Here is an 8,757-nt window from a genome sequence, read left to right as displayed (position 1 = left end):
TTTTGTGGGGTAGGATACTGGTGGCTGCCATACAGCAGAATGAATATAGTTTTGATATTGCTTTAACTGTCATGGCTCCATCTTCTGGAATACTGGGATTTGTAGTTTGTTGTGGCATCAGTGCTCTCTGACAACAAGGGATGAATATCTCACAAAGTTAGAAATCTAAGAGTTATTCAGCAGTTAGAGCAAGCAATGTCAAAATACATTAATTCTTTCTCTGTTATCTCTGGGGCCATTCAGACTACCTTTTGAAGCGAATTGTAATTCGGATTAAAAGTCGGAAGTTCCCATTGGCACCAGTTTAAACACATTAGAATTCGGGTCTTTCACACTTGATCCAGGGCAAATCCCCCTTGGAGCAGTTTTTTCAAAAGTGGATTATTTCCCATGTCTTTTAGGAAAACCCATTTCTTCCCTGTTGCCGGCAAATGTGAACTTGGCCCCGGTCATGATCGGGTTCAAGTTCAGGTGAGGGATTTAGGTCAGAGAGAGGGCAGTGGGCAGAACATGCCTCCCCTCTCACAGGCAGCTTGCTCGCTCTCTCTCTCTCTCTCTCTCTCTCTCTTTTTGGTTCTGTAATTTTATTTTTGACAGATTATGCGAATGCTTGTTCTACAGGTTGATACATATTGATAGAATGTGTCTGCTTGTGCTACATTTCCTTTTTGTTTGCTTGCTGCCGCATGGCACATGACTTTGCAAGTGGCATTTTTTAAAAATTATTTTGTGTGTGTGTGTGTGTGTGACAGAATATGTGAAGAGCACCCATTCGGTTGGCCAATGGCTGTAGGATGTGTCACCTCTGACGAAAGCGGAAGTGAATTTGATTGACAACAAAGGAGGCTCCATTTTAAAGCAGTACTGTAAATGTGAACTTCAGAGGGGCAAACTGCATCAATTGAGGCAAAGGGTAGTACAAACTTCTCTCCCAGCAGAATTGGTATGGGGACAACCAGATCTGCCCAGTTCTATCCAAGGCAAATGAGCGAGTGGGAATGGGGTCTAAGTCTCTGTTACCAAATTTTCTCTTTAAAAAGTAATGGCCAGGAACACGTCTGTTTTGGTAACTGAGATATTCCTGTACTAGTAAAATCAAGAAATAGTAATATGTATTTATTAGCAGGTAATGAATGTGTTCTGTTCATTACAGAAGGAACAGAATTACAAAGTTAAAATACACATGCAGAGGTTTGAAGCAAATCACCCTCTGGCAATGAGTATTTTTAGGATGGTTTGAATTAACCTAAACTATGTGTTAAAAATAACCCTGTTCTATCTTGATTTTCTGCCTGATGTAAGCAACAAAAAAGTAGGGTATTTCGCTATAGAGCAAAAGTAGGCAACCCAATGCCCTCCAGATGTTTTGGAGTACAATTTGAATAATCTCTGTCAGTGTCATCAGTACTGATTTGAGACAGCAGCTGTTGGCTGTTGAGACTGCATGGTTTGTTGTTTTCAAGCACAAGTATGTACATGTATGCTAGTTTCAGTAAATTAGAAAATGCAGCCCACATTTTCTTATAAAGGGAAAACTTCGACCAATTGTGGACTGTAGACATATGTTTGAACCTAAAAGTTATTCTTCTGTACATCGACTAAGTGTGCAGTGTTCTTTAAGCACTGGAGCATGCATGTTCCCTTGTATCTGGGATAGGCAACTGTAGCCCTCCAGTTGTTTTTGGGCTGCATCTACCACAGTCACTCACTATTGGCTGGCTAACACACAATCCAACACACAAACCACTTGCTCTTTTTGACTTAAATCTATTTTTCTGATTAAAAAAAAGTCCCAAAATTCCTGCTCTTTTGATACATCATCTGCAAAGTGGCAGGCTGTATTCAAAGTTTTCTGAGTTGAACAGCATGCCATAAACATCAGTGAGGCATGAAGTCAGCAGAGAGTTACTTGTGAGCTCTTGACTGCATATTAGTATAAAACGTACCTGATCTACCTGTGAGGTGTGCTCTTCAAGGAATCTTTCTGTGAATGCCCTATATATTTTGAGAACTAATTGACTTCACAGCAATGAGACTGTTTCCCCATGTAAGCTTGCTTTGTTCTGCAACAAAGTTTATTGTTTTGGGGGTGGTGTACCTTCAAGTCATTTCCAACTTATGACAACTCTAAGATGAACCAAACCTGTCAGGGATTTTCTTGGCAAGATTTGTTCAGAGGAGGTTTGCCATTTCCTTCCCCTGAGGTTGAGAGCATGTGACTTGCCCAATGTCACCCAGTGGGTTTCATGACAGAGTGGAGAATTGAACCCTGATCTCCAGAGTCACAATCCAACACACAAACCACTTGCTCTTTTTGACTTAAATCTATTATTGCATCCTCAGGAAATCCAGCTGATCACACACTATCAGCTTAAGTGTGACTTACCTATTCATTAGAACAGTAGTTCCCAAACTTTTGCCTACCAGATGTTTATGATTTCAACTCCCAGAATTGAATTTTGGCCAAACTGGTCAAAACATAGGAATCTGCTTTATACCAAGTTATTTATATCTAACTCAGTATTGTTTATGGTGACTGGCAGTAAACCAGTCACCATACAGAATTTTGGAGTGTGTTCTTGTCACTTCCTACTTGGCCCTTTAAACTGGCTGAATCTGTACCTATACACATTTTTAACAGAAACATCTGTATCCATTTCCTCTGGTTTCAGATCTCACAAACCTGCCTTGGTTGCCATAACTTGTGTCAGAAATAAGATGGGGAGAATGTGACCCTGCTTGATCCCCAGCAGTTTTCATTGACCATAATATCTTTCTATGGCAATTCTCCCAGTTTCAGGTCCTCACCTGCAACTGGTTGCAGTGGTTCTGCTTGGATGGTAAAAAAAAGTGCTTAGAGAATATCATGTAGTTTTGGGCTTCACATGTATCAAGCCTATAGCCCAATTTAACATCTACCTGAAGCTCATGAGTAGACTAATGTGAGATTTTAGAGTGCATTGAGATCTGCATGTCAGTGATATACTTACATTTTCATCTTCAACAGGAGATATAGGGACAAAGCCAAACCAGTGCCTGGCTGCAACAATTGACTAGATTAGGGCTAATAAATTGAGGCTCAGTCCAGCCAAGACTTTCTGATAGGGTAGTTCTTCTGATTGGAAGTAATAGCACTTCTGGATGCTACATCTCTAGATGGAGGTGTATTCCTCCCACCCCAGGACTAAATTCATAGTTTGTGGATCTCTTGGATAAGTTTATGTTGTTTGAGGTACAGATGGCCTTAGTGTAAAGTGACTTCCTATCATCTTTAGTTGCTGGGCCAGGATAACCTAGGCCCCATTCCCACTTACAGATAAATTAGTGTGTGATCCAAATCAATGGATCTATTCGACAGCAGAGAGTGATTCCCACTACATTTGTCCCCATCACATTTTTTCCCTCAAAAATAACCCACTTGTTCCCATTCACAAATGAATCAATTAAAAAATGATTCGGTTCCAGCTGGCCGAGGGCGAAATTTGAATTGATTCCGATCCGCATGTGGTTTACACTTGCGCAGAATCGATTTATCGAAAAAGAAGCGGCAAAAAAATCAGCATAAAAAAGATGTGGGTTAAATGAGTCTAGCGCACGGCCCCCCTTTTGGAATCGCTTCAGCTATTAAAATTAAGTGGGAACCAGGGTACTTTGAACTGGTTCAAACCGATTCACGATCTGATTTAAAAGGTAGTATGTAATGAATAAGTAAGTGGTTCTAGAAAGTTTATCTATAGTGCTTTCCTTTTTTCAACGGATGATGAAAAAACAGGCTGAACATGAGATCAAGCCTCAGCAGCTCCTCTCAGCTGCTGCAAGATGTTCAAATAGCTGACCTGTCTTATCAATCATCTTTCTGCTTTTCTTATGAGAACAACCATGCATTACTTATAACACGGTGGGCTCTTGGTATCCACTGGCTTGGTTCCAAGACCCCCATGAATAACAAAATCCGTGGATGTTCAAGTCCCATTATGTACAATGGCATAGTGAAATAGTGTCTTTTATATAAAATAGCAAAATCAGGGTTTTCTTTTTGGAATATTTTCAAGCTGTGGATGGTTGAAACTGTGGATAAATAATTGTTGCATATGGAGAGCTGACTGTACCACAAAACACTAGGGAATGATTAATTCTGTCTGACACTTACAATTAAAAACAAATTCTATATTTGAGTATATTATAAATTGCATTTCTTTTCTGGAACACTGTATTGTTTCACGGGTATGGAATTCTTATGAACTTGCAGTGATATGACAGAATAGAACTGGAGAGTTTTACCTTGCTTGTAAAACATAAGTGGGAAGGTGGTCATTTTTGATAAATTGTTGTGTCAGTCTATTCACAAGGGATGAGTGGCCTCAGGCAGATTCCAAAACTGAGTTATATAACCATACTTCTATAAAGAAAATGATTGTTCTCTTTGAGAGATCGTCCTTGTGGGAAACTTCCACTGGCAAGAGCAAAGATGGCTGGTGAATAAGAAATGAGTGTATGTATCCTCAAGAGGCACAACAGTCCTTGAGGCTATTGTGTTAATACAACAGCATACTGCATGCAAAATGATATCTGAAGAAATAAGCATTCTAACGTTCATGCTAATGTTGTTGGTTACAACAGAACTACTCATAGTGATGTTCTGTCTATTGCATATGTGTCAGCAGATATGTAACAAGTGTTCAGTCACATACTATTGGATTAGTTTTACATACAGTTTAATAGAATAGTGAATGTTGTCTTCGACAAGCCCTGTCTTTTTCACCAAAGCTGTCTAGATGCACTTCAGAAATATCTTAGGATCAAACTTCATGATTTTACAGGAAACTAGTTTGAATGGATTTCTTCATGGAGGAAAATTTGGTCCAGGACCCAATAATTTGTTATTTTGCAGTCCACAATATCTACAGAACTCTCCTTCAGCACTACAGTTCAAATGAGCTGTTTTTCTTCTTGTCACATTTCTTCACTTTCACAACTGTACAGAGAAAATGGAAATATCATATACAATGTAATAATCATGCAAATGTTACCATTATTTGTTGTGGAACACAAGTGCATTATACTTCAGTATTATGATCTGTATAGACTACACAGCCAAGATTGTTTGGTAAGATGTGTCTAATGAATATCCCCATCTTGATGAGTCGTTCAACATTAAGAGAATGCAAACCTTTGTGTTAGTTGTGGTTTTTATTTTTCCACAAGACTGCATGAAGGAATGTTTCCCACGTGAACTGTAGACATCTATTTGTGACTTCTACCTGCAGTGAAGCTGGAACACATTTTTTACTGCAATCCTCAATTTGTTTGCATTTTTTAAAAACTGAAAATATCACCTTCATGCTTTGCTGTCCACCACTTCAGCCAGCAAATGATACTGGGAGATACTGTAGATGAAAGCAAGCTGTAAACCTGAAGAACCTAGCCTTCTAAATAGTATTTTCAGCAAAAACAAGTGTTAATAGTAAAAATGCAGCACAATGACAGCCCTGTCATCCATAACTATTCCCTTGGGCTCAGTGTTAATTAAACAGAAAATCTTCCAAGGTCTACTCAGTAAGACAAAAAAAAAAAAAAAATCGCCTCCTGATGTTGCTTTCTGTGAATGTGTTGGTTGGATATGTATGAATACAGGATCCCCACTTTTGGCCAATGTAGTCAATGCTTACTCAGTGACATTGTCCATGGAGACAATGGGAAGACTAAAAGCAAGGAATAGATTGATATTTTAGTTCAGGTGACTAAACCACTATAACTGAGTTGTAGACCTGTGGTCTTTGGGGTGGCTTGGTTTTCTTCTGTGGTTCCCTGGAACATAAATACTTTGAAGGACATGAGGAGATCATCTTTATGAAATTAAAGACTTCTGAAACACATTTGTATACTAAGTTATTACCTTTTTTTAAAAAAAGCCATGCCTTTGAAATACATTTTCCTAAGGTATTTCTCATTGTAAAAACGATAATAAAGCTGTAGTGAAAGCAGCATTAAATATTAAGAACTGGACTTTCTCCAGCTACTTAATTCTTATTTCATGTAGAAATCAACCGAGCCTAGTGCCTCATTTTGATTGAACTCTGCCCTTAGGCATAAATCCTCAGCTTTTAAAAAAGCTATTATATTTAGTAGAGAGATAAATCGAGGTTGAAAGGAATGCTTAGCTACCTATTTTCTGACAGAGGATTTGTCCAAGTAAGGGAAACAAAATTGGTAGTATCCCTCACCCAAAAAGTACTTAACTTCTGCTCTGCTCTGTACTGGGTGTGTCAAAGTATTTCATCATTACTGTATTACCAAATCCAACTCAAATTATTCTAGTTCTCTAGTGCAATCATCAAATGGAAGGCAAAAGCTGCTTTTTAAATTATCTATTACCTCTGTTTTATGAATTAAGAACTGTTTGAGATGGGGTGATGTTAAGTGAAAACAAGTAGTTAAAACATTGATCATGTGTTTATGTAGTACAGCTGTCTAATCACATCATCTGAAAACAGACTGCTTTAGTCTAGTCTCCTCTTCCCTCCAAGGCAAGAAGCAATCACAGTTCCATCACACTGCAGCAGCAGAAGAGAAAAGAACTGGGGTCACTACTTGTGGACTTTGCCCACTGAATGTTTTATGAGTTCTTCATTCAGAAATCTCTGTTTTGATTTTCAGTAGTCTCCCCTTGCAAATGCACATAGGTTGGAACTGTCGGGCTTTTTTGATAAGAAATGGACCATCTTTTGAGCATCTTGAGATGTTTCTCTTTTTGTCTTCTTTACTAAAATGACAGGTTCCGTCAGAATATCACTTAGGGGCTATAAGCACAGGCCTTGTGTCATTCTGTCTGGACAATGCAGGCCAATAACTTCAGGCCAGTACTCCACAAACTGGACACAGGTCTGGTGGATCTGACCTGATCCTGGTCCAAAAGGTCCTTAATTTGGTCAAAAAAGACTAGCTGTTTGCAGCAGTTTCTCTGAAACTCAGCCGCAACAGCCTGCAGACTGGATAGCCCTGTGTGCCCCTGGCCTATCACCACCATCAATACATCCTCTCTGAAGAACCCCACCACTGTGTGTCACATCAGATGGGGACAGCTGGCCATGTGGGTGTAGCCAGGTGCCCTGTTTCTTTCCTTAAGGGCGGTGTTGGGGTCTTCAGAGAGGATGTGACAGCAATGGCAGGTAAGGGGCATGAGCCAGTGGCAGCCCCATCACATGGCAGGAGGGCAGGTGAACCTATTGCCACGCCAGCCTGGAAACCATGGGCAGGATACAACAGGGTTGGTTTGTGGTGTCCTGCCCATCTGTTTAGACCCATATTGCCATCCCATTCTCTAGGTTGATGTAAGAGCACAAAGGGAGCAAGGCTCTCTTTAGTAGCTTAGCTGATGGACCAAAACCTTTGTCCCTTCCTTTTACTTCAGCTGTTTCTGTAAGTATTTTGTAACTAAGACCTAACACAGAAGTTTGAAATATTTGGCCATACCTTTTTGGGCAGGAAGGGAATCTACAATTCCCACTCTCCCTTTCCATTGGTTAGACTGAATGTGGGCGACGAGAAGTGTAATCCAAAACACATGGAAGACCAGAGGTTCCCTGTTCCTGAACTGCATCTGAGTTTGTTTTATTTCCCTTCTTTCTCTCTCCTAATCCTTTCCTTTCATGTTATGGTTTATAGATTGTAAGCCTACAGGTGGGGACACGCCTATTGCTGATCTCTGTAAGCTCTTTGGAGCATTTCTTAGCTGAACTGGGGGGCGTGGGGTGGGGAGGGTTAAAAAAATACTTGAAAGGCGTTTTGTTCACTACTGCCAAATTTCCCCTGCAATAGGCAGATGCAAGAAAGTGCTGAATATTAGATATAGAGTATATGTTATTTCCCATTGAAAACAGATCACAAACATTGACAATGTTCTATATGAAATAACAGGCCTCCTAAAGCATGTTGCTGGTGTTGAAGCGAAGTAAATCCTCAGTAGCCACACTTAATTCTACAATAACAGGAAAAGAAAGCTAGAATGACAATACAAACAATCAGAAAATAAAATTAAACTGTGATTCCTAAAGTTCTGATTTTACAGCTTTCACAAAATTTTGTTTGTGGTCTCGGTGTACATCATCTTCCTGTAACGCACATTTTCAGTGCTCTCCGGTCTTTGTTGTTTATCCAGTCTCCCAGCCTGCTATGCTATATATCAAGTGATGCATCTGATATTATTCAGTTTCCTGGATGATTGTATAAGATTTAATTTAGAACTAGGCCATGACAGCTCCTGGGCCAGTTTATAGCAGCTGTTTGAGCTGCTGAGCTTTGGCTATGGTTGTTAAATCACTGGCAGTTAAACAGCAATAAAGCCAGTGAAACTATTACTGAGGAAGCAGTGTAAAGACAGAACAGTTGTAGGACAGCCTACTGGGACTATCCCTATTAAGCTAATGAAAAGAATGTGCATGAAAAATGCAGGCAGTGTTGCCAATGTTCCAACTGGAAACGTTTGATATGCTTTTAATACAATCTTGATGTATAGATATTATTTTTCCTTACCTTGAAAGCATTGTATGCATCATTGTTCTGTTATGAATAAAAAACATACACAGTGTAAGCCAATGCACCTGAAGAAGTGGATTGAAATCTATGAAAGCTCATGTTGAAATCAATCAGTTAATGTTAAAGGTGCCACTAGATTGCTTCCCCTTCCTTTCCTTTTTATATTAAGGTTGCTTCCAGAAAGTCCCTGGTTTTGTTCTTTTTGATGAAATAATACTGCAG

The sequence above is a fragment of the Sceloporus undulatus genome, chromosome 1 (genome assembly GCF_019175285.1).
Source record: "Sceloporus undulatus isolate JIND9_A2432 ecotype Alabama chromosome 1, SceUnd_v1.1, whole genome shotgun sequence".
Lineage (NCBI taxonomy): Eukaryota > Metazoa > Chordata > Lepidosauria > Squamata > Phrynosomatidae > Sceloporus > Sceloporus undulatus.
Note: the sequence above shows the minus strand (reverse complement) of the source record.